Genomic DNA, 23,735 nt, shown 5'->3' on the forward strand with positions numbered 1-23,735 from the left:
TGTTGTAAACACCAAAACAAGTGAACAAACAAAACAAATGTTTAAAAATTTTAATTCTAGCCTTGGCTGGTGTGGTGCAGTTGGTTGGATCATCATCTTATGCACTGAAGGGTCCCGGCTTTGATCCTTGGTGAAGGCACACAGCCAGGTTGTGGGTCCCAAAAGGTAACCGATCAATGTTTCCTCTCTCTCTCTCTCTCTCTCTCTCTCTCTCTCTCTCTCTCTCTCTCTCTCTCTCTCTCATCAATTAAAAAACATATCCTTGGGTGGGACTTAAAAAAAAAAAGAATCTTCTTAAAACAAAACAAAATTTTGATTCTATGAGAAAATGCTTAGAAATTATAACAAAGGGAAGCATTTTCATCTGAGAGGCATTAGTCCCGACTGTTCTTGAACCTGCACGGTTGCCCAGGGCTTCTCTGCCAGTGTGTGCTCTATTTTGTACATCGACTGTTCTTGAGCAGTAAGCAATTGGACCTTGGGGACAGCTGGCATTCTGTGGCTAAGCAGAGTTCCAGGTCCATAAAAGGAAGCATCGGTGCTTTCTATTTCCCATCCTGCATTAACACAGATGCTGAGATCAGACATTGCCAACACTTCAAAAAACATCTTCATTCTGATGCATCCATGGCTTATCTGTATCCAGTAGATGGATGACTCAGTGTTTCAGAAAAACTTACCTTTCCCGGGAGAGCCATATAAATATCTAGTTATGACACAAAAACTCATGGCAGTTTAACTTGTGGAGCAGGTGGGCTATGGACCCCCGAAGCCTCACTTTGAATTCAGGGAAGAACCATCAGCAGCCCAGATGCAGAAGTGGAGCAGGGGACCCTGGTGGTTCTGATTTCACATTCATCTTCATCTACAGACTTGATGTAACAAGTGATGATGGGTCGCCATAATTCTCTCAGTTGCTGGCCCTTTATTAAGCCCATGAGTAGGACAATTACAGTATCACATCTGGAATATCAGTAAGATTTCCATGAAACATTGAAAAATCGCAGAGGCAACAGAAATGGGAATGCCCTTTGAGCAGTTTCCCAGTTAATGACTGCTGCATACAGAGTGCCCCAAAACTTAGTGTTTTAAAAACAACCACTTTATTATTATTATTATATCTCATGATTTTGTGGGTCAGGAATTCAGGCAGAGCTCAGCTGGGCAATTCTACTGTACAATGTGATGCTGTGTGGGGTCTTCCACTATTGTTCTTCCTGGGTTGTTGGATCTAAGATGTTTTTACTCACATATATCCTCCTCCTACTCTATGAAGCCTCAGGGCCTCTCCACAGTCTCTCAAGCAGGGTAGTTTGATTTCTTGTGGGGCATTCCAGGGCTTCAATCGACCAACGTAGAAGCTGCCAGTTTCTTAAAGGCTGTCCCAGAAGAGGGAGAGTGTCATTTCTCGTTACTTTGTGGCTCAAAGTGCGCACAGGCCAGCCCAGATTCACAGGAAGGAGAGCTGGACTCCACCTCTTGGTGGGTGGAAGGAGCGTCAAAGAATTTCAACCCACACAATTAGGGACAATTATTTGGATTGCAGTGACCACACAGCACTGAAAGGCAGCATTTTCTAGAGCTGAGAACACAGACTCTAGAATAGGACTGCCCAGCAGAAAGTGGCAAAGGGACTTGGAGAAGAAGTTCTGAACCTCCCAAGCCTTCGTTCTCTCTTTGATAAAGGGATAAACATGTTCTCTACTATACTTCTTGTTGAGAAAATGGAATAAGATTTCCCAACAAGATTTTCACCAAGCACCCTCAGTGCTCTGAGCACACTGCAGGCAAAGCTCCTTGTGGCACATTTCAGGCGTGGCTTTGCTTTGAAGGCTCAGGTTTTATCTGAGAAAATCAAGTGAATTATGCATTATATTTAATAATAGATGCGTGTTTGTTTTAATACAAAATAGCATTTTAAATGTCTTACCAGCAGGAACAATAAAGTGATGCCCCTTATTCTTTGATCGTGTATACCCGTGTCACATCTCTGATGATCTCTGTTTGAGAAACAACATTATACGAAAGAAAGCACATTATAAACTATAGTGGGCAATGATAACTCATATTATTAGATTCAAATATCAAATACTGAAAGTATCACATTGGTCTTACCTCCATGTGGTGAATCTAAGAATTTTTAAAGAGTGAGGCAAAACAGAACTCTACAAAAATACAGGATTCCTGTATTTTCCCTTTTTTTAATACAGTCTGACCTGTTTTTCCAACTGTGGTGCAGTAGTTTTTTTCAGTTTGACTGATTGTCAGGGAGGTTTATTCTCAAGGAGAAATATGTAAAGAGGAATGAAAGCCAGTGTTATGTGATGTGGAGATACTGGGGTCTCTAGAGCTCCCATAATCCTCATCAAGTTCTTAACCATCATTCTTTGAGGTGGCCAATTGATGTTTTCTCACTCTTCTTTAAAAATTTCTGTAGCTTCAAAAAGCACCAGTTTCCCTATCCCAATCACCACTCTCTCTTTAGAAATCCCTGCACCATCATTTTTAAATCAATACTAGAGGCCCAATGCATGAAATTCATGCAAGAGTAGGCCTTCCTTCCCCCGGCTGTTGGCACCGGCTTCCCTCCGGCACCTGGGACCCAGGCTTCCCTCTGGCTGCCAGCACCCAGGACCTGGGCTTCTCGGGGCCACCCGCTGCAGCCCGCTGGTCAGTGGCCTGGGCCTCCCTCTGTGGGGTGATCATGGGGCAATGGCCGGGCCCCTGACCAATCACATCGCACCCGCCTTGGCTGGCCTGGTGCCAGTGGGTGTCATAGTGTGGTCCCGGATGGTCATTCTGCTGTTCGGCCATTAGGTCAATTTGCATATTATGCTGTTATTAGATAGGATGACCAATACTCACAAGGGCACCAAGAAAAGAGAATCTGAGTTCCCTAGGACATCCTGGACAATGGCCCCAACTAGGTGATTAGGAAAGTTGGAAGCCCTTCTAGAGATTTGGGAAGACCTGTGTTGTGTTGCTCTCACTCAATTCTTGAGTAGCCTTCGATCTACTCAGCTTATCAGCCAGGAGCAGACTTCATCGGGGGCCCCAGAAATCATTTCATAACTAACACCACTGGAGGAATCTCCCATCTTCTTACAACTTATTTTTATCTCACTTATTTCTACTGGAGAGTGTCAGAGGACTTGCAACACAGTCCCTTCTCAAAAAATCCTTCAGGAAAATAACGCTTCCCCTGCCTGACAACTATACAAATGCATGGTAATATTGTCTTTAGAAAAATATTGTTTTAACATATAAATGGTGGAGATAAGTCACAACCATTGTATCTTTGAGAAAATTGCTGTCTAAGTTTGGTAAATAGATGAGCCAGATAATATTCTCAAATTTGTAGTCAGGATTTAAATGGCTGAAAAATGGAAGTCTAATGAAGATCTGTTATTGTAGGAAAGGAGGAGCCTGGGTAGTGCACAGAATTGCTAACGAGACAGTGTCAAAACAGGCATTCATGGGGCTGATTGAGAATCTGCAGAATAAAGCCAGCAGACACAGGCCTTTGTGGGTTCATGTGATTAAACAGCTATAGGGAAATGGGATCTGGTATAAGAGGCAAAGACTGCTTAAGACGGGAAAATAAGTAGCTTAAAGAAGGAATTTAAAAATATTCTTGCCAAATAATCCTTTGGTTATTTTTCAAAACAAGAAAAACATTGCATGTTTTTATTCATGCCATGTGAGAAATTAAATTCCAATTTTTTTGCCTTCTGCTCTCTAAGAAATTATCAGTTTGCCTTTGCTTCTTTTGGTGAAAGGTACAAATCCCGAAAATGCTATGAAATCCATGCTGATCCAAACTCTGTTCTCAAACAAAAGAAACTCATCCACTCTTTGTCCTCCACTAACCTGACCAGTACTCTATTTTTACCTCTCAGCCCTGAAAGGACTTTGGCTCTTAATTTGAATTTTCCTCACCTTGTACATGTCCTGAGGAAACTTGGAGATGTCTGCATTTGGTTCACTAGTCACAGTACAATTCTTGCCAACCGGTGACCCCTCTTAGCTTCACCTCAAATTCCCATTATGCACACATCAAATTGTTTCAAGGGGTATGACACTTTGGACGTGATTGGAAGGCCAAGTGAAAAATATTTAGCGATGTCACATGACAAGGCCACTTGGACAAAAGGACTTTGTCCATGTGACTTCACACAGTGGGAAATCATGAACTTTTTCTCACCCTGCAGGTGGCCTTGTGCCAGAGTACACTTAGAAGCTTCCTTCTGGCATGAGTCTGGAAATCTTTTCAGTTCTGATATCTAGAGCTTTAATACTAAAATACAAATGAACACTGGGAAGAACTTAATTATTTTTCATAGATTAAAACTATATAAACCCCTAAGGCTTGTTCAAGAACACTACTTTCTTAGAGGCTAAAAATTTCATTTGTTACTAACATTACATGTGTTTATGCAGTATTTGTCTCCTATGGGAATGATATAAAAAATAAAGGCATAATAGAGCAATAAGAATGGGGGGGGAGGAACAAGAGAGTAGAATTAAATTCATTGTTCATTTAAGTGAGTGTTGTTCTTCCAGAGAACACTCACTTATGCAAATGTTCTTCTTTCAGAAAACAACTGTTTCCTTTAAAAATGTATTTCTGAAGCTCCCACTGAATGCTCTGAACTGAACTGTATGTTACAGAGAATATAGGGAACTGATACAACACAGAGCCTACTTTCAAATAAATTAGTCCTATAGAAAGAGGCAGTGTAATAAAATAAAGAACTGGAAACCTACAGTAAAATCCAGCACATGTCTGACATTTTATATACTTTATCTCTTATCATCACAACAATCTTACAAAGAAGATATGATCCTTCCCGATTTGTAAGGAAGGACAAAGTGGTCCAGGAAGGTGACGGAACTGGCCTGGGGTCAGTGAACTAGCAAGTTGCTCAAAGCATAATTCACATCCAGGTGTTTCCATTTTTACAGAACCAAGTTATTTCACTATGCCTACCCCCTCCTGTAGCTAGTGTACCACTTTGTTCCTTAGAACAAGTCCCTCAGTCATTCTATATATTGGTTTCCTACTCTATACAATGAAGAGGTTTCTTCCCTGGAATGGATGTTCATTCTACTGTCTTTAACCCATGAAGCAAAGACCAGAACGATGGGATGTCTAGGTGGAGTCACCAGCCTCCACACTCAGGAACAGGGCCAGCAGAGCGCTGGGCGTTCAATGGGAGATGCACTGTCCAGAGCAGCTGGTATTGAGGGTAAGTAGGAATTGGATGGGCAGAGGAAGCGGCGGGTCTTCCAGACTGAAGAGGGGCCAGAGCAGGAGCACAGAGCCAGGACAGGCAGGCCTGCTGCCATCGTTTCTATTTACTAAGTGCTAAGTGCTAAGTGATGGACAGAGCTGGAAAGCAAACCAGCACGTGCCTGGTGTCAAAGTCCGTGCACTGTCACAGCAGCACTCTGCCTCCTGTACATATCTGAATCAGTCTTTTTATTTGTCAAGAAACAGATCCGCCCCCCCCCTATTTTATGTATTCTGTTCCAGAGCATGGAAAGCTACCCAACTCATATTTCACTCTCCAAAACTATGTAGCACAGGCTGCGGAGACAGGCTCCGCTCTCTGGGCCTCGGTGCCTTCTCTGCAAAATACAGACAATGCTACATCTCACTTGTCATTGTTGTAAGAATTACATGAGAAAATGCAGTGTTTGGAACATGGTATAAGCTTTTAAAATGATTGCAACTGCCATTATTATTTTCAATAATAAAACATAACAGAGATAGGGTAAAAAGATAAGAATTAATATATTTTTAAAATTTTAAATAAGTTAACAGCCAAGTGAATTAAAAGTATACAAAGAATAATCTAGTACAACCAAGTAGTATCTATCAGTTTGATTTAATATTAGAAAATGTATTGTCATCCATCACATCATATTGACAGATCAATAGATAGAGAGCAGGCTGACAGTTGTCAGAAGATGGGGGTTGGGGGATGAGGGTTTTGAGTAAAAAAGATAAAGAACTCATGGACATAGACAACAGTGTGGTGATTGTGGGGGGAAGCAGAGGGGAGGGGAGGAGGGCTTAAGGGGATAATTGGTGATAGAAAAAACTGAATGGCTGTAAAAATTTTATTGTCATATTATACTGTTAGATCAAATAAGAAAAACTATATGATCATTCAATTTTGAAAGGCACTGATAAAGTATTACAATCATTTCTAGTGGGGATTAATATTTTTGTTATCTATGAATAGAAGAATAAATTCATAAAACGCATTAAAGCATATTTTTCACTGGCAGCTTATATAATTATTTATTGCAAAAATACCATTAGAGACATTCCCATTAGCATTGGGAACAAAACAAGGATGTCTGCTATTCTCCCTATTGTTTAATATTATTTCAGAAATTTTGGTTACAGCAGAAAACAGAAATAGGAAGTGTGATTACTGGAAAAGAGGAAACAAAGTTATCATTATTTGCAGATGATAGGATCACATACCTAGAAAAACCCTGGAGAATCAGCTAAAAAACAATTAGAAGTGAGTTCAGCAAGATAAATGAATAATAAGTATCCATGGATTTCAAACATCCCAGCCACAACCAGAAAATATAATGAGGACAAAAATCTCTTTCACAGGAGTAACGGAAATCTCGAACACCAAGAAATACAAGCTTAATAAGAAATGTGTCAGACCTCGTGAAAAATGCCTCAGAATTATACCAAGAAACATAAAATAAGGCTTAAATAAATGGAAAGACATACAGTGTGTCTGTGTGGAATATTACAAATATATCAATTTTACCCAATTTATTTTTAGGTTTAATGCAATCCAATATTCTCTCAATGGGATTTTTCTTTGGAAGTTTTGCTGGAAGAATAAATACATGAGAATAATAAAAATGTTTTGAAAGGAAAGTTAATGAGGAGGAGTGAACTTGTTCTATCAGATAGAAGATATACTGTAAAGCTACAGCAAAGGGTGGTGCTAGCACAAATATCCTATATAATAAAAGGCTAATATGCAAATCGACCAAACAGCAGAACGACCAGTCGTTATGACCTGTACTGACCACCAGAGGGCAGACGCTCAATGCAGGAGCTGCCCCCTGGTGGTCAGCGCACTCCTACAGAGGGAGCACCACTCAGCCAGAAGCTGGGCTCACAGCTGGCGAGCACAGCGGCAGTGGCAGGAACCTCTCCCACCTCCGCAGCAGTGCTAAGGAGCAGTGAGCCAAGTGATAAGGAGCAGTGAGCAGGCAGGCAGTAAGGAGCAAGGGGTCCCGGACGGCGAGAGGTATATCTGACTGCCTGCTTAGGCCAACTTTCCCTGGGTAGCCAGACATCCCCCAAGGGGTCCCGGACTGCAAGAGGGCACAGGGTGGGCTGAGGGACCCATTCCCCCACTGCCAGTGTACAAATTTCGTGCACCGGGCCTCTAGTGAATTAATAAAAGAGAATAGTCCTAAAAAAGAAAGCCCTCTATTTATGTGCAATAGCTTGAGATATGATAAAGGTAACATCACAAAACAAAGGAAGAGATGGATTACTGGATAAATGGAATATAGAAAATATCAAGTTAGGTCCTTACCTTATCGCATATGTCCCACACAGGCATTAATTTCAGTGATGTTTAAATAATACAATGTATGTAAGCATAGAAAACAACACAATTATTAGGAGAATATAAGGTGGCTCTCAGGAGAAGAACCCTTTGAGCAAGGAAAAGACCAATAGATGGGGTGAGATAAAGTTTCAAACTCTGAATATCAAAATTCTCATCTCTTAAACTAAAAAGAAAATACCATGAAAAACATTAAAATGACAAACTTTGAAAAATGTTTGCCACTGATAACAGGCAAAGAGTTGGTAACACCTTCTTTTCAAAGTTTTTATAGATCTGTATAAAAAACACTAACATTTCCATAGAAAAAAAGTATAAAAAGACAAAGGTAATTTATGGAGAATTACAAATGGTCAGTAAAGATAGGGGACATCCAGCTTATTAATCTCATAAATCTAAACATCACCTTTAATGTATTTCATTTTCAACTCAGGGCTAGAGAAAGTCAGATAGTGGATACTGTCAGGTAAGCCTGAGGGGAGTGTCCATATCACCTAGGGAAGTATTTGCAGTATGTTCAGGAGCCTAAAAACCTCTGATCATTTGACCAGAGTTTCTTCTTCTAGAATTCTGTCATTAGAAGTGAAAAGGAAATATAGACAATGTGGTTTTTATTTTGCACAGAGATGCTCTATTTATAAATAACAAACACTGGAAAGAAATTATATGAAAAAAATGCATTGGTAGACTATGGTACATTGATGCTTCTGAAAAATTCTAATTTTGAAGAACTTTTCATAATAGGGTAAATGTTCATAATATAATTTTTAAGTAAAAGTGTAGAATTCAAAGCAGCATGCTAGAGAAATTATCTCTAGATTTTATGGTATGATATTTTAGTTGGAATCTTAATTTGCATTTTAATAGCGTTATCTAATCAGAAGCATTGCTTCCACAATCTAAAAAATAGCGTAAATGGGTCTATGTGTGTTTAAGATGCAATATGTGGAGTCAGTCAATATGCTCTTCAAAGAATCAATCCAACTTTGAAAACCAGACCCGGACTTTATTGGTGCCTCAGGATGTTGTTTGTGTTGTTTTAAAATATTCACCCTTCTCTCTCTTTCCAAGTTTGTTCTGTTTTCTCCAAGAAACACGCTTAAATATGCAGCCCATTATATTTATTACCTCCTCTATTTTTTTTCTTTAAGACAAAGAAATATTTTAAAGTTGGCTTTTATCTTTACAAATTTATTAAAATACTTTAAGACTTCACTTTGCTAAAAATGAAAGGATGTTAGTGACAGAACCATACTCTGTTGCCTAGTAGCAGAAATCTTAACAACCCTATCAAAAATAAGATTTCTAAAGAAACCCATACCTAAATTAAAGTGGTATTTTCAAGTGGTGAAGGAGTTAAAAGTCTACGGGGAAAGCTGAAGAGGAGAATCAGGTAGGACCTGGAATGAAGAGGAAGTGTTGACTAGATGTTCACATGGGCAGGTCACATGATGAGCTAACACTGGCATAATACTCACTGGGACATCTTGAAAACACATTTTGTTAACTTTTAATCCTTTGTAAATTTCTACAATAAATATAAGAATTCAAACGATACAGGAAAATTCAGGAAAAAATAACCACCAATTCAACAATCTGTTTCAATAGATTTACTTCTGATTTCTATTCTCTCTCTACATCCTCTCCTTCACATGGACAGCTGGCCCTAGAATTAATCTACAGTGAAGTGTGACAGTTGTCAAGCCCTACACATGCAGATGGAGCTTTTATTTCCTCTTTCTTACATATGAAACAAAGATTTATTTAACAAATATTTATTGAATACCCACTAGATGCTGGACAGAGTTCTGGGCATAAAAGGGTAAACAGAAGAGACCGAAATCCCTGCCCTCTTGGAGCTCACATTCCTATGATGGAAGAGGGGTGGGGAAGTAAGCAAATTACTCAGTATGTTAGAGATTGCTATGTGCTATGGACAAAAATAAGGCAGGGAAGGAAGAGAGATTGGTTGCTGGGGCAGGGCTGCAACTTCAACTGGGTGGTCAGAGAAGGCCTCACTCAGTAACATTTGTGCAAAGATACTAGAGGGTCAAAAAATTCCTATTAAAAAAAGAGCCTACGGGCGCCAAGATGTGTTAGTGAATGGTTACACACAGTTAGATGTACCTGTGTGAAATTCTGGATGTGAGATCATAAAGTTCCCAGCAATGCGAGAGGACTGGAGAGGGGAGGGAGCAGCAACGTACAAATGGATGATATCCCAATTGGCATCAAAATTTTCAAAAATCACAGGGAACGCCAAAAGAAAATGGATCAATGTCTTTGATGTCTGAGAAAAGTATTTTCAGTCTAGAATACACTGCTCAACCAAATGATCAACCCAATAATAAAATATATTCAAATATACCCGTGCATTGAAAATCTATCTCCCACACACCCTTCTTAGGAAGTTACTTGAAGATGTACTTCTCAACAAACTGAGGGTATAAATTAAGAAAGAGTACTAATGGAAAAATAAGTTTAGGTATATTCAATAGAGGAAATAAAAATAAGAATTCTATTAGGGTTCTCCAGAGAAACAGAATCAATAGGATATATCGTGAAATTAACTTAGTATGAGGTATTGGCTCATGCAGTTATAGAGGCTGAGAAATCCCAAGATCTGTTGTCTGCAAGCTGGAGACCCAGGAACACCAGGGGTGTAGTCTGAGAAGGAGAAAGTAGACTTGCCATATGAAGCCATCAGACAGAGGGAGGGCGAATCCAACCTTACCCTTTAGTTCTATTCAGACTCTCAATGGATTGGATAATGCCCACCCACATTGGGGAGGGCCATCTGCTTTACTAGTACTCAATGCACCGATTCAAATGCTAATCTCTTCCAGAAACACCACCCTACAGCACAACCAGAAATAGCGTTTAAATCAGATGTCTGGATATCCCAGGGGCTAGTCAAGTTGACACATAAATGTAATCATCATGTAAACAAAGGGAAAAGGAGTGACAAGAGGTAAATTATAGGCATACTTTCGAAGAGAGCCAGCTACTAATCTAATGCTAATGTTGATCAAGCAAGAAATAACGGTATAAACTTAGAGATGATGGTCACATCTCCACCTCCAATGTTAATAATCTCATCAATGGAAACTGTAGAGCAATGTTGATCCTCCAACTGGCTGTCAACAGGGAAGGGTTAGGTGAAGAAGGAGGACACAGGATAGGGATAAAGCAGAAACTCTGGAGTCATATCAGGCCTAGATGATGTTAAGTAGAACTGAGAGAATTTTCTGAACTAAGGAGAGTACTTACAAAACCCCTTTATAGAGAGTATAGAAAGGAAAATATGATTGAGGAGAACTTCTCTGCCAGCCCACCATGCTGATGTAAATGTAGAAAAGATAAAACACACTGCCAGGCTGGTGTGGCACAGTGGTTGAGCATTAACCCATGAACCAAGAGGTCACCAGTTCGATTCCTGGTCAGGGCACATTCCTAGGTTTCAGGTTTGATCCCCATTAGGGGGTGCACAGCAGGCAGCTCATTGATGATTTGCTCATCATTCATGTTTTTATTTCTCTCTCCCTCTCCCTTCCTCTCTCTGAAATCAATAAAAACATACATTTAAAAATATACTTAAAAAAAGATAAAAACACATAGATTATTTTTGCTTATAGTTGAAATCTACATAATTCTATGAAAGCTAATTTATCAACATTCTATTCATTCATTCATGATTTTTTGTGTGACTGCTATATATCAGGCACTACTGAACTGATTGGGCAATAAAGATAAAAAGATTCTCTCCCAATAAAGACAAAAGACATTATTGTAGGGACTCACAGGCAGAATCTGGTAAGGGGAGATAGGCATGTAATGATTCAGTTTGATAAAAGCATTGTAGGTGCTGGGACAGAAATATGGTCAGAGTCCAAAGTGGACACAAGGGAAGGAGTGGTTCCTTCTGTTTGTGGGAAGATAAGTTTAGAAATTGCCTGATAAACGGAGTGAGAATGGTGCTGCCTTGAAAAAGAATTTACCTTCATCAATTTGAAAATTATAATTATTCTCTTTTGAGTCAAGCCTAAGGAAGCAACCTTAAAGAAAAAAGAATTAAACAAACAAAAAAAAACCCCAACCAGCCAAACAAACAAAGACCTTTTTTGGTGAATTAGCTTTGAAAATATCCTATAGCATTCATCCCCAAATTAATCCCAAATACTGAATAATTCTTGAGTTAGTGCAATGCTCCATCAGTATATTAGAGATAATACTGCCTATCCTTAGGATTATAGTGTGAATTAGAAATAATATACATACAGCTCTTAGCATATAATAAATAGATACTCTGTGAAAGTTCCTGGGATGGTGATGGGGATGAAGATTTGTGTTTAAATCTTTGCACTGGGGCAGAAAAGTCAACAGTGAATGGAGCATTCTATAAGCAGACCTTTCAGGGAATGAAGATGCCTCGAAGGCTGGGCCTGGCATGGGTCTCAGAGTGCAGTCTAGCTTTCTCATCTTATTGCAGAGGAAACAGACACATATAGACGCTAAATGATTTGCCAGAGAAGTCTGCATGAAGCCTCAGAACACTACATTTGAACCTGCTCCAACCGGCACCCCCCCCCCCCCCCCACACACACACATACACAATAAAGAGACGTGTGTGTTTTCAGACAAAGGATGCTGGTGAAATCTGAGAGCCCTTTGCTGTTTCTAAATTATTTAAATAATGTGTCAACAAAGTCATGCTTATAAATTACACATACAATGTATTTTAGGAATCTTTTCTCCTGAAATCAGTTATTAGCCCAATCAGTCATAAGACCAATTGTTCTGGAAGCTAAAATAAGAATAATCAAAACTCACATCTTAGGGTACAAACACGGCTTAGATCAAAGTGGTGTTCTCTTTTCTAGCATTGTGTACTGGTATTAGGCCATTTCCTACCATGTTACTATAATCTACTATGACCCACATTTGATAAGGGGTCAAAGGAGACATTAGTGCTAAACAGAACTTGTAGAGAGAAAACATCATAAATCCCACTATCACCTTTTCTTTTGCCATATCTGAAAAATAAGGAGGAACTTAACTTCGCTCAATATGAATCCAGGGTCTGTGTAACTCATGGGCACAGCTGTGATCTCATTACAAGACTGTCGTCAAAGCATGTGATGAGTGTGTGTCCATCATATCCATCCTGCTGCCTTTCTCTCACCTGTGTCCCCTTCAAGAGGAATTCTGTGCCTCCTCTCTCCAAGTCAATGCTAAGAATATATGTATTTATGTTCTTTGAATTTCAGTTTTTCAATTCTAAATCCAGGATCATAACATCTTTGTTAGTGGTTTGTTGAGATAATTTAATTAGTTACTTTGGTAATATCTATTGGGGGAAAATGCAATAAATATTACCTTCCTGCTTCCCCCCTTTTGTACCCTCTGTGTTTTCCCCCTTCTTCCTTCCTCTCTCTTCCTTTCTTTCCTCCACCTTCATGCTGCCCAAATACATTGATCCTATTTCTAGCATCTTTCAATGACCATGGACCACACGAGCCACAGTGCCTATTCTTGTTCACCTACATCTTCCATTGTGTGAACTAAAAGAGAAGCATCGATTGTTTAGAGGTTTGGACCAAGATCCTTCTATCTCTAAAATTCTATATTTATTTTTATGGCACCAAATTTTATAGTCTTTGTGGTAGAAGCGTTTCTAGGGACAGTTTGGTTATAAAAACACGTTGGGACTTGGGCTTTAAACAGCTTCTGTTCAAAACCTCTCATTCCCTTTTCTTAAGAGAGAATTGTGAAGCTGCCTAGGTTCGGACAAACACACATTTCCAATGGTGATTTTTCATACTTCTCTGAAGGCAAGAAACTGAGATTGATTTCTATGTCTTCATTTTCTAAAGAGAAGGATGGATGTTTTCATGTGCTCTTTTTACCTATAGGGTTTGAGGCAGAAAGAATTCTTCGAAAATTCTATGTCTGAGAACCAGCCTGGAAGTTTGGTGTAAGTGGATTGTATTTGTACCAAATTTTCCATTCTTTCGGATTCCCATTGAACGACACAATACTGTACTGTGGTATTTAGTGGTTCACTACCCTTTTGCTCCTAAGATTTGGAGACCCAGAGATACAAAACAATGAACACGGAGGGAGAATTCTCAGGATGAGTTTTGAAATAGAAAATTATTTAGTTAGGTTAATGCTATGCTTCTTTGCACCCATTTCAGGAAAAGAACACAGATTCAAATATATCATGACAGTGAAGGAAGTATCGTGAATGTGGAAAAAGAAAGAGGGGCAAAGGAGAGACAGAAAGCGGAACAGACAGAAGAAACAGATGACTGACAACATAGTCTCTCCTAGTCTCCCAGACATAAGAAACCAGAACCATCAAAATCCAAGCTTAGGGAAGATTTCTAAACTCATAGTAAATATTATTTACTTTCTCCTCACAGTAGGTGATTGCCTAACTTAATGTCGGAGTGAAAGCTTAGGCGTAGGGTTTGGCCATTGCTATTTAAATGACTCACCCAATGGAGAAGGACATGGCAGGAAGCAAAATGCTGGATCATAGAAAGGAGGGGGAGGTGTGGAGGACCACCAAGCTTTGTCCACCCAGCACTGCCTTCCCCTCTCTTCCTCCTCCTCCCCAACCACCAGAAAGAGTTACAGAAGTCCTTTTTGAAGGAAGGTGGTCTCAGTTACATTTTTGCCCAAGCATCCAAACAATCAAAATGATCTGTTCAGATGAATGTATAAGCAAGATGTGGTATGTTCATACAGTATTATTCAGCCTTAAAAAGGAAGGACATTCTGACACATGCTACAACATGGGTGAACCTTGAGGACATTATGCTAGGTGAAAAAAGGCAGTCACAGAAAGATAAATACTGTATGATTCTATTTATATAAGGTAATCACAAAGTAGAAGGGTGGTTACCAGGAGCTGGAAGAGGAGGAAATGGGAAGTTACTATTTAATGGAGACAGAGTTTCAGCTTGGGAAGATGAGAAAGTTCTGGATCTGGATGGTGTTGAAGACTGTCTAAAAATGGGACTGTTCTTAATACCAATGAATTGTACACTTAAATATTGTGAAAAGAGTAAATTTTATGTTATGTGTATTTTATCACAATTACAATGAATAATACGAATACTAAAATTACCTATCCAGGCCAGAAAGAGCCACAATGGAGAAAATGCTTATAGAAAATAAGCTGCCTCCAGGTGAACGAACACAGAGAAGTGGACAGAAAGGGAATAACTTTGACTGTAAACAGTTCCTGCTGCCTCAGATATTATGCTAATGTTATCTTGTTCAGCAAAAACTCTGTAGGGCAAACACCATCAGGAAAGGGAGCTCAGAGGTTACTAGTGGCTATTCTTATGGCCTGGGAGTGGCCAGGTCTCTCTGTGACAAAGCCCGCCCCCTCCCCTAAACTGCTCTTTCCTTAAAGGGCTAGTTTTCCCTGGGTTTGAAATACTGAAGATCCTAACTCCCTATGCTTTAAAGGAACACTTAAGAAAATGCAAACATTGTTCATGTTGTAGGAAGAGAAAGCAGGAGAAATGGACCATGTATGGCAAGATGAGAAAGTTCCTGTTAACTTCTAGAGATCTTTCTGGGTTTCTTACCCCCTTTGACTTCTGAATCTGAAAGCTCAATAGTGGATATGCCTACTTTACTCATAAACTGCTGAAATAGTAGACTCAAGGAGCCTCTTCTGAATGTTCTAATCGTAATGGAAGGTTTGGCATTACTTTTAATTTTTAAGAGTAAAGAGGGCCAATTCAAATAAAAAATGGCACAGCTCAAACTGAATTAAAAACTTAGAGATGAGAGCATCACTTATCCTTCACCTTAACAATATCAACTATCTGCCTGATTGTCTCATTTAAATGAATAAATTGTCCTGTGATAGACCATGTCCCTGGAATCACAGAATAAGGTTTGTTTTTATTGGCTGCTTCCTAACTGTGTCACTTTGAGCTCCTCTCTTAACCTCTTTAAGCCCTAGTTCCTGTACATAAGATGGGACTAATAATGCCCAATTTTCAAGGTTCTTGAAGGATTGAATTACATTAAAGGAGATGCTATTTGTTACAGTGCTTGGTGCACTTTGATTAAATACGAAATGGCTGATCATTCAGCGTGAAAAAAGATAATTTATTTCCAAGTAACTGGTCTCTTGTGTACCAGAACAAGGGTATGCAAGTTCAGAGCAGATCTCAAATAAAAGTTACTGGTAAAGAAGGGAAATGCTTAATCAAAACTGCAACTTTTCCATACTTTGAAGCAAAAGTGGTAACTGGAAGAATTTTAACACCAATGGAGATCCAATAAGTAAAAGAAAATGGTACTCAGCCATCACATTGCACATTTGGCTGGTTATTTTTTTTTTTAAATCTCCCCACCTAAAATCTCTAGGAAAACTAGTGGATATTTGCTAATTACAGAAATTCTTTATAGTACACATATTTTACTTACTAGCATTCCCCATGCATAGCCAGGGAAATAGTTCATTTGACTTGATCCAATGAGGAGTGGGAAGATTCAGAACATATCTGTTAAAAGTAAAAATGAATAATTAAAATATAAAGCCACCACGTCATTTTAAGCTACAATTACTGGCTTCAGTGGAGTGAAAATTCTCTGAGCAACCGGTCCTTAACGTCTCTCATCAACTGCTTTTCAGTGAAGGAGAGTGGTTTACAAAACTAGTTTTGAACTCCTGGTCATTGCTGGTCAGTGTCACTTGACCAGAGTGGAAGAATGGAGAATGAAAAAGTTGATGCATTTTGTTGTTGTTGCTCTGTATCTGTATTCCTAATTTGTACATGAGCATTTTGAGATGGGAGGAACTGCAGATTCCACCCACCACCGTCAGGCAGTCTTCCACATAACTAATTGCCCACCCTACTTCACAGCCTGGCTGGGTGGGAAAATCACACCCAAACCTCTGAGATATGAGAAAATGGGTATCTAGTTCCATACATGCATAGCTGTTTGCATGCTTACTATCATGGAAATCATTAGCTGTTTTCTGGCAACATGTTTTATCGCTCTCCGGAAAGAAAATAATAATACAGAGTATTGTACATGTGAGGCAAAGCCAGCTTTCCAGCATTTTAAAGAAAGAAACTGGGACCCAGCCAGCATGGTTTGGTGGTGGAACGTCGACCTATGAACCAGGAGGTCACCAGTTTGATTCCAGGTCAGGGCACATGCCTGGGTTTTGGGCTTGATCCCTTTTACAGGGCATGCAGGAGGCAGCTGGTCAATGATTCTCTCTCATCATTGATGTTTCTATCTCTTTCTCCCTCTTCCTTCCTCTCTGAAATCAATTTAAAAATAATTTTTTTTTTTTTAAAGAAAGAAGCTGTGCTCTGCTTATCCATATGAGAGTTTAGACACATGGGACCTCTATGTTAGAAAGCACGTTACTATCCCTAAAAGACAAAATAGCAGAATTGATATTTTTCTCCTTTGTCAACAAACATTTAGCATTGGTGCCAATTATAGCGACGAATACAGAGGTGGCAAATGTGCTTCTCTCTGGTGAAAATGTGATTTATTTGTTTATTGATAACAGCTCTTAAGATTAACTGGAGTTCTGGTAACCTATCACCAGTGTTTTTTTGTTTGTTTGTTTTTTATGACAAACTTAGTCACTTTCAGTTTTGACATTCTTACTTCCTTAATGTCTAGGGAGGGAAGAAAGCAAGTAAGAAATAACAACTGTGTGTAATCTTTTCCTGATACCTAATTTTAATATGGCAAAATGTTCCTGATAAAACCAGGACCCTCCCTTTCCCCTCATTCTCTGCCTGCTTCCTGGCCAGAGGTTGATGGTAACAGTTCAGGACCCGAGTTGAATGTGGCATCTGAATTTGGTCATCAAAGTCATTTGGAATCAGCTGGCTGCCAAAGTCCAGAAGATCTGACATGTGTTAAAAAGCCGCTCAATAAGGAAACAATTTCATCTACTTCTTCTCGCCTTCCTCTTTTGATGAACTGTTAATCAAGTATTGGTTGCTCCTGTTCCCTACAAAGACCCAAAAGTCACATGGGCACCCATCTCATCTCTCACGAGATTTCATTCCTTTCCCTAGTTTATTTTACATTTAAACAGGCTTCAATGAATCCCCTTCTACATCCCTGAATTTGTGTCTTTAACTAGATGCCAAACGATAAACGTAATGTCACAGGCTTTTTTTTTTTTTATTTCAATGTTAACTGCTCATTCCTTATTGTAGTTTCATATTGTTATTCAACTACTGTAAATAAATGCTAATTAACAAAATGTCAGTTGACTTTCAAAGCAGCTGCAGATGGCTTTTACTTTTCAAAAACCAGTTTCATCATTCTCAGCAACAGATGAAGAGCCACTGTATCTGACAACACAGTGATCCATAATGGCTCCAACATATGCATTTTAAATTAGGCTCAATACAATGTCTACTGAATGATATATTTTAATTGACTTAATAATGCCTAATGTGATTTTAATAAATGGGCCTCACTGGATGGATTCTTAATATAGTTAAAGATATTTTTTTAAAGAGTCACAAAAGAAAAAGAAGGCTAGAATGGGCATATGAACAGAATTATATAGAACTGTCTCATTTTTCCTCATTTTGAGACATTTTGTAACAAACTGGCAGGCTCAAAAAGTAAAGGACCAAGAAATTTCTGGAGCCAACTAAATGTTTGCATAATAAGTAAGAAAACTCCATTTTAAACAGCAGGAAGAACCTCACTAAATTAGAGAAATTTTGAAATTAGCAGAGATTAATCTGAAGCTTGAAAATATAGCTGAAGGAAATATGTCTTCCCAGACATTGGACTAACACTTGTCAGGAAAGATGCGACAGCCACATTTTTCTACTTGAAGGTCTGGACATATTCAGAAATATGAACTAGGTAGGTCTAGCCCTAAAGTAATGAAAATATAAGATATTTAAATGGTATTAGAAGAAGATTCTCATATCTGAGAAGGGATCAAGAGCCAAATTTTCTTGTACCTGACAAAAGAAGAAAGATGGAAGCAGAGAGATGAAAATTTTATGTTTCTATTATAGGAAGCTTGGCCTACTTCTGGTTATAATGGAGTACCTCAGAGCAGACCAAGTCTCCTATTAAAAGTACCTAGAAAATCCATACACATAAAACACAAAGTATACATGTTTATAAGACATCAAAGAGCAGCCAAAATATCGAAACTTGAGGAGTCAAATCCCAGAAGGCAAGAATCTCATTAAGATGACTCCAATATTCTCTGTGGAAATTTCATTCAGGAAATTTGCCAATTTGGGGCATGGATGAAAAGGCTGAGAATTGGGCAGAAGGTGGAGGCTAAGAGGCAGAGAATCCAGGAGAGCTTTGAGCAGCCTCACACAAACAGGGAGAACAAACTGGAGTTCAGGATTGACGCTAGGGAGACAGGACTTGAGGAGCCGAGATGTCTGGGAGAAGAGGGGTGTAGAGAATACTCTGGTTTTCAACTAGAGGCATTTGTTATGTTCTTAAGGAATGTGGACAAGAGGCTAAAAAGCCAAGCAGATAACAAGAAAAAGGTATGTGGGGGCAGTCAAGAGGGTGAAGAGACTGAACTGGGGCTCAGAATCTGCCAAGGAGGCTCTCAGTTGATACGCTAGAGCTGTACAAAGCCTTACAAAGATTAAAGTTGCCCAGTTTTTGTTTTACTACAGCTGTTTGTTAGAGGATAAGATAAATTCCCTCTGGAAAAATATATGTCATCCTGAACATCTATAATTTTTCATAAGCAATGTTGTGTATTCAATAAGACATTACTAGACATATCAAAAAACAGAATTAAAAACAAGAATTGGCAACAGAAACTGACCCATAGTTGACCTAGATATTAGGATTGTGAGAAATTGATTTTTTAAATCTGATTAATATGTTCAAGAGAAACAAACATCAAAAGGGAAAATTTCACCAGAGCATTGAAGTCTATAAAAGTATGAAATGGAACTTCCACAATAGAAGAATGCAGGGTCTCAATAGAGCATTTAACTACATATTGGACATAAAAACGAGGAAGTGTTAACTGGATGATAGGTCAGAATGAAGTACAGAAAGCCAAAGGATGAAGAATGCAGAGAGTCACGTAAAAGATACATGGGATATGGGGGAAAGATCCAACATACATTTAATTGGAGCCACAGAAGCAGTGGAGAGAGATAATAGTGCAGAAGAAATATTTGAAAAGATAATAGCTGAGACATGTATTCCAAAACTGGTGGAAAATATCAAAGAACTGCTGCAAATTTCAAAAGAAACCACAATTAGGCTCATGATTGTAAAATTACTACAAACCCAAATCTGAAACGCATCCAGAAAAAAATAGACACATTACCTTAAAAGGAGCTTCAGTCAGACTAGCAGCATTTTCTGGAAAGAGAAATAAAAGCCAGAAGGCAATACAATGCCAAAAGAAAAGAACAAAAATGCCAACTTGAAACTGTTTATCCAGTGAAAGTGTCCTTCAAATGTGAAAGTGAAATAAACATTTTTCTAGACGAAAACAGAGAATTCATCACCAGGAGACCTGCACTAAGAGAAATGCTAAAGGGAATCTTCAGACCAGAAGAATGTTATCCCAGAAATCCAAGAAGGAATGAAGAGAAATTGAAAGAATAGATGATAAATCCAATGTATATTGGTCATCTTGTGGGGATTAAAATATAGAGAGGATTAAAATTTATGAAAACCATAACACAAAATTAGGATGGTGACGCCAATTGGACTATATTATAGGAAGCCAAAATAAACTGGATTGAATTGGGTAAATCCTTGGGGTCCTTGTGAAGACATCTGGGCAGAGCTCGTCACAGTGAAGTTAGTTACCAAAGGGGTGAGGGGAACATGGGAACTTCAAAGAACACCAGGCCGAGGGCAGTGTCCAGGGCTGTGGGAGGAGCATGATCACATAGCCCTCTCCCTGAGCAGGGGGACTACCAGTGGAACTAACATTGCTCTCATGTACAGACTTTTAAATAGTTTTAGATGAAGAAATATATATTTTTAAAAATATATTTCATTGAATTTTTTACAGAGAGGAAGGGAAAGGATAGAGAGCTAGAAGCATCGATGAGAAAGAAACATCGACCAGCTGCCTCCTGTACACCTCCCACTGGGGATGTGCCCGCAACCAAGGTACATGCCCCTGACTGGGATCGAACCTGGGACCCTTCAGTCTGCAGGCCGACGCTCTCCCCGCTGAGCCAAACCGGTTAGGGCTGAAGAAATATTTTTATGAAGACTTTCTTCACAGTTTTATTTTCTGTTCTCAACTTTGTTCACGCTTGGTTATTAAACACCAGGGCCCTTTGATCAGGCTATTCTTTTTTCATTTCATTATCTAGAACAAACAGAAACAAAAGGTAAGAACTTAAATTCCACTGTGGCAGGTCAAATGAATTTGGTCATAAGACCAACATTTCCAGGTAGGACAGAAGCATCTATGTCCTGGTGACCTGGTGGGGAGTTTGTCATTAGGGGGCCAAATGTGGCTCCAAAGCTGGATTGAAAATTATCAGTTTAATGTGGGGAAGAGAAGAAGGACACGTTTTCTTTTCTCCCGTAGCAATATAAACACATATTCCCACAAAGTTGGCCACGTTCTGAAAAGTATGTAGGACTTTAGGTCCAAAGAAATAAACTTACTCAGGGGGCACCTCCTAATTATGGAACATTGGGTACTTCTCCTCCAAAATGGGGCTACTAATATCTAATTCAGTCTTTTGGTGTCTAATCTGCTATTAAAAACTTCTATTCAAACTTCTATTTTAATTTTTGCTTGTTTCATTTTCCCTTTTTAGAAATTCTACTGGTTCTATAAAGAAAAAAATATGCTGTCATATTTAAATGTGGTGGGTTTGGGTTGGGAGTTTTTGTATGTGTGTGTGTTTTTGTTGTTGTTGTTGCTGTTTGCTATCAAGCCTGCTATTTTTTCCCCTTTAAGAATAGTAAACACTTTTGCTCTATAACTGTATCTGATCATTCTAATAGCTAACATATTTGCAAATGGGCTTTAGTTGACATTGTGGTACTTTCTTTGATTGTTACCTAATTTTCTTGACTCTATGCTAGGTCCTTGTGTTTGGGAAATCATTTGTAGGAGCAATTTGAAACCCAGGATTAATCACATGTTCCTTCTTAGAGAGGATTTATATTAGCTTCTGAACGATGTCTGGGAGGTTAAAAAGCTGTTAAATTGTGAGTTATTATTATTGCTAGAAAGCAGAAGCAAGAAGCCCAGTTTTTGTGGGGTTACCATCTCATGTGGGGATGGCATCATCCCTTCAGAATGGCTTGGGTTAGTAAGCTCCCACTCAGTATTTAGCCAAAGGAGAAAACTTATTAGGACTTTAGTACAAAGCAGAGGTCGGCAAATATAACCTGTGAGCCAAGTCTGCTCTATGGCCTGTTTTTAAATAAAGTTTTATTGAAACACAGACAGCCCCAGCTGGCGTGTCTCAGTGGTTGAGCACTGATGTACTAGTATGAACCAGGAGAGGTCATGGTTTGATTCCCAGTCAGGGCACATGCCCAGGTTGTGGGCTTGATCCCCAGTGTGGGGCGAGCAGGAGGCAGCGAACAATGAGTCTCTCTCATCATTGATGTTTCTCTCTCTCTCCTGCTCTCTTCCTCTCTGAAATCAATAAAAATATATGTATTTTTAAAAAGAAACATAGACAGACATACTCATTTGCTTACGTATTGGCTATGGCTGCTTTCATGTTACAAGGACAGAGCTGAATGGTTGAGACAGAGTCCACATGGCCCACTATTTACTCTCTGATCCTCTGCAGAAAGCGTTTGCCAGCCCCTGCAATGGAGTATTATTCCTGAGAAGTCTTGCCTGACAAGTTTGCATGGGAGCAAGTCAATGCGACGAATTATTTCCATGAGATTTTCTTAAGCAGAAAATAGCACTAAAGAGCAAAATAAGAATATCTTCAGGGAGTAGCATGGTCATTAAATCATCACTCTGAAACAGCTCAGAAAAACTCTCCTTTTCTCACACAGGTATTCATTCACTTAGTTCTTGCTTTTGTAAAGAATGCATTTTCTGCCAGAACCATTTTGGCCCCGTGGATAGAGCGTCGGCCTGCGGACTCAAGGGTCCCGGGTTCGATTCCGGTCAAGGGCATGTACCTTGGTTGCTGGCACATCCCCAGTGCGGGGCGTGCAGGAGGCAGCTGATCGGTGTTTCTCTCTCATCGATGTTTCTAGCTTTCTATCCCTCTCCCTTCCTCTCTGTAGAAAATCAATAAAACATATCTAAAAAAAAAAGAAAAAGAAAAAAAAAAAGAATGCATTTTCCTCTTCATTGATAAAGTCAAGCTCTTGGTTTTTTCATTAACCTGTACTTCTCTGGGCTGTGTAAAGTACCACAGGCTTAGAGGAAATAGAAATTCCCAAGCAGCAAGGAGAGGCGAAGCCGGGCACAGATCACTGGTGATGGAGTGAGTTTTAGCAGACACACAGCTGACTCCCTCTACACCCGACCAGCAGGGTTTGTGCGGCAGAGAGAGCCTGCAGGAGTGTATGCCAAAGAGCAGTATACTCCCTGAGACACTCCCTGCCTCTCAGGGGTCATCAGAGAGACCTTAGCACAAAAATCAAAGAATAAGACCCTGGGAGAGGAAGTTCCTGCCTTTCCCTTTTCCCGCAGCACCAGCTCTGATGAACAGATTCCCCGATTCTGTGGATGATGTCAATTAAGCTACTGCTCTGGCTCCCTGCTGCGCGCAGGCTTGGCTATACATAGAGGGTGGCGATGCCATCCTTGCTGTCGCTGTTGAGACTGCATCATGGATCCTATGCAGAATTCTGGTTTAATGCTGCGTGCTCCTGAGTCAAGAAGATGACTGGGATGAAATGCCTCTTCCCCGGATGACTCAGGAGACGGTCTCCCAGTGAAAGTGTTTGTGTTGCCACAAGAAACACAATCATTTCCCCTGACCCAGAGCCGCGCTGGACAGATGCCTTCCAAGAGGCGGATAATAGGCATCGGATCCGGGAGCGAGGAATAAAGAATGAATGAAATCATGTCTTTAGAGAGAATCAGCTGCCTTACATGTCTGCCACTTTGTTTATTAATCCCCCTGA

General features: G+C 39.5%; 1 long non-coding RNA gene across 1 annotated transcript in view; it reads right to left on the minus strand.

The window, feature by feature from the left end:
* Positions 1-272: 272 nt before the first annotated feature.
* The window catches only part of LOC118673097, a 69,530-nt gene continuing 46,067 nt past the window's right edge, over positions 273-23,735 (minus strand). The window contains exons 8-10 of the long non-coding RNA XR_004973304.1: positions 16,080-16,156; positions 1,931-2,000; positions 273-1,379 (exon numbers count right to left, since the gene is read on the minus strand). This is a non-coding gene — a long non-coding RNA (uncharacterized LOC118673097). The remainder of the gene's footprint in view (positions 1,380-1,930; positions 2,001-16,079; positions 16,157-23,735) is intronic.

Source organism: Myotis myotis, unplaced genomic scaffold (genome assembly GCF_014108235.1).
Source record: "Myotis myotis isolate mMyoMyo1 unplaced genomic scaffold, mMyoMyo1.p scaffold_m19_p_18, whole genome shotgun sequence".
Taxonomy (NCBI): domain Eukaryota; kingdom Metazoa; phylum Chordata; class Mammalia; order Chiroptera; family Vespertilionidae; genus Myotis; species Myotis myotis.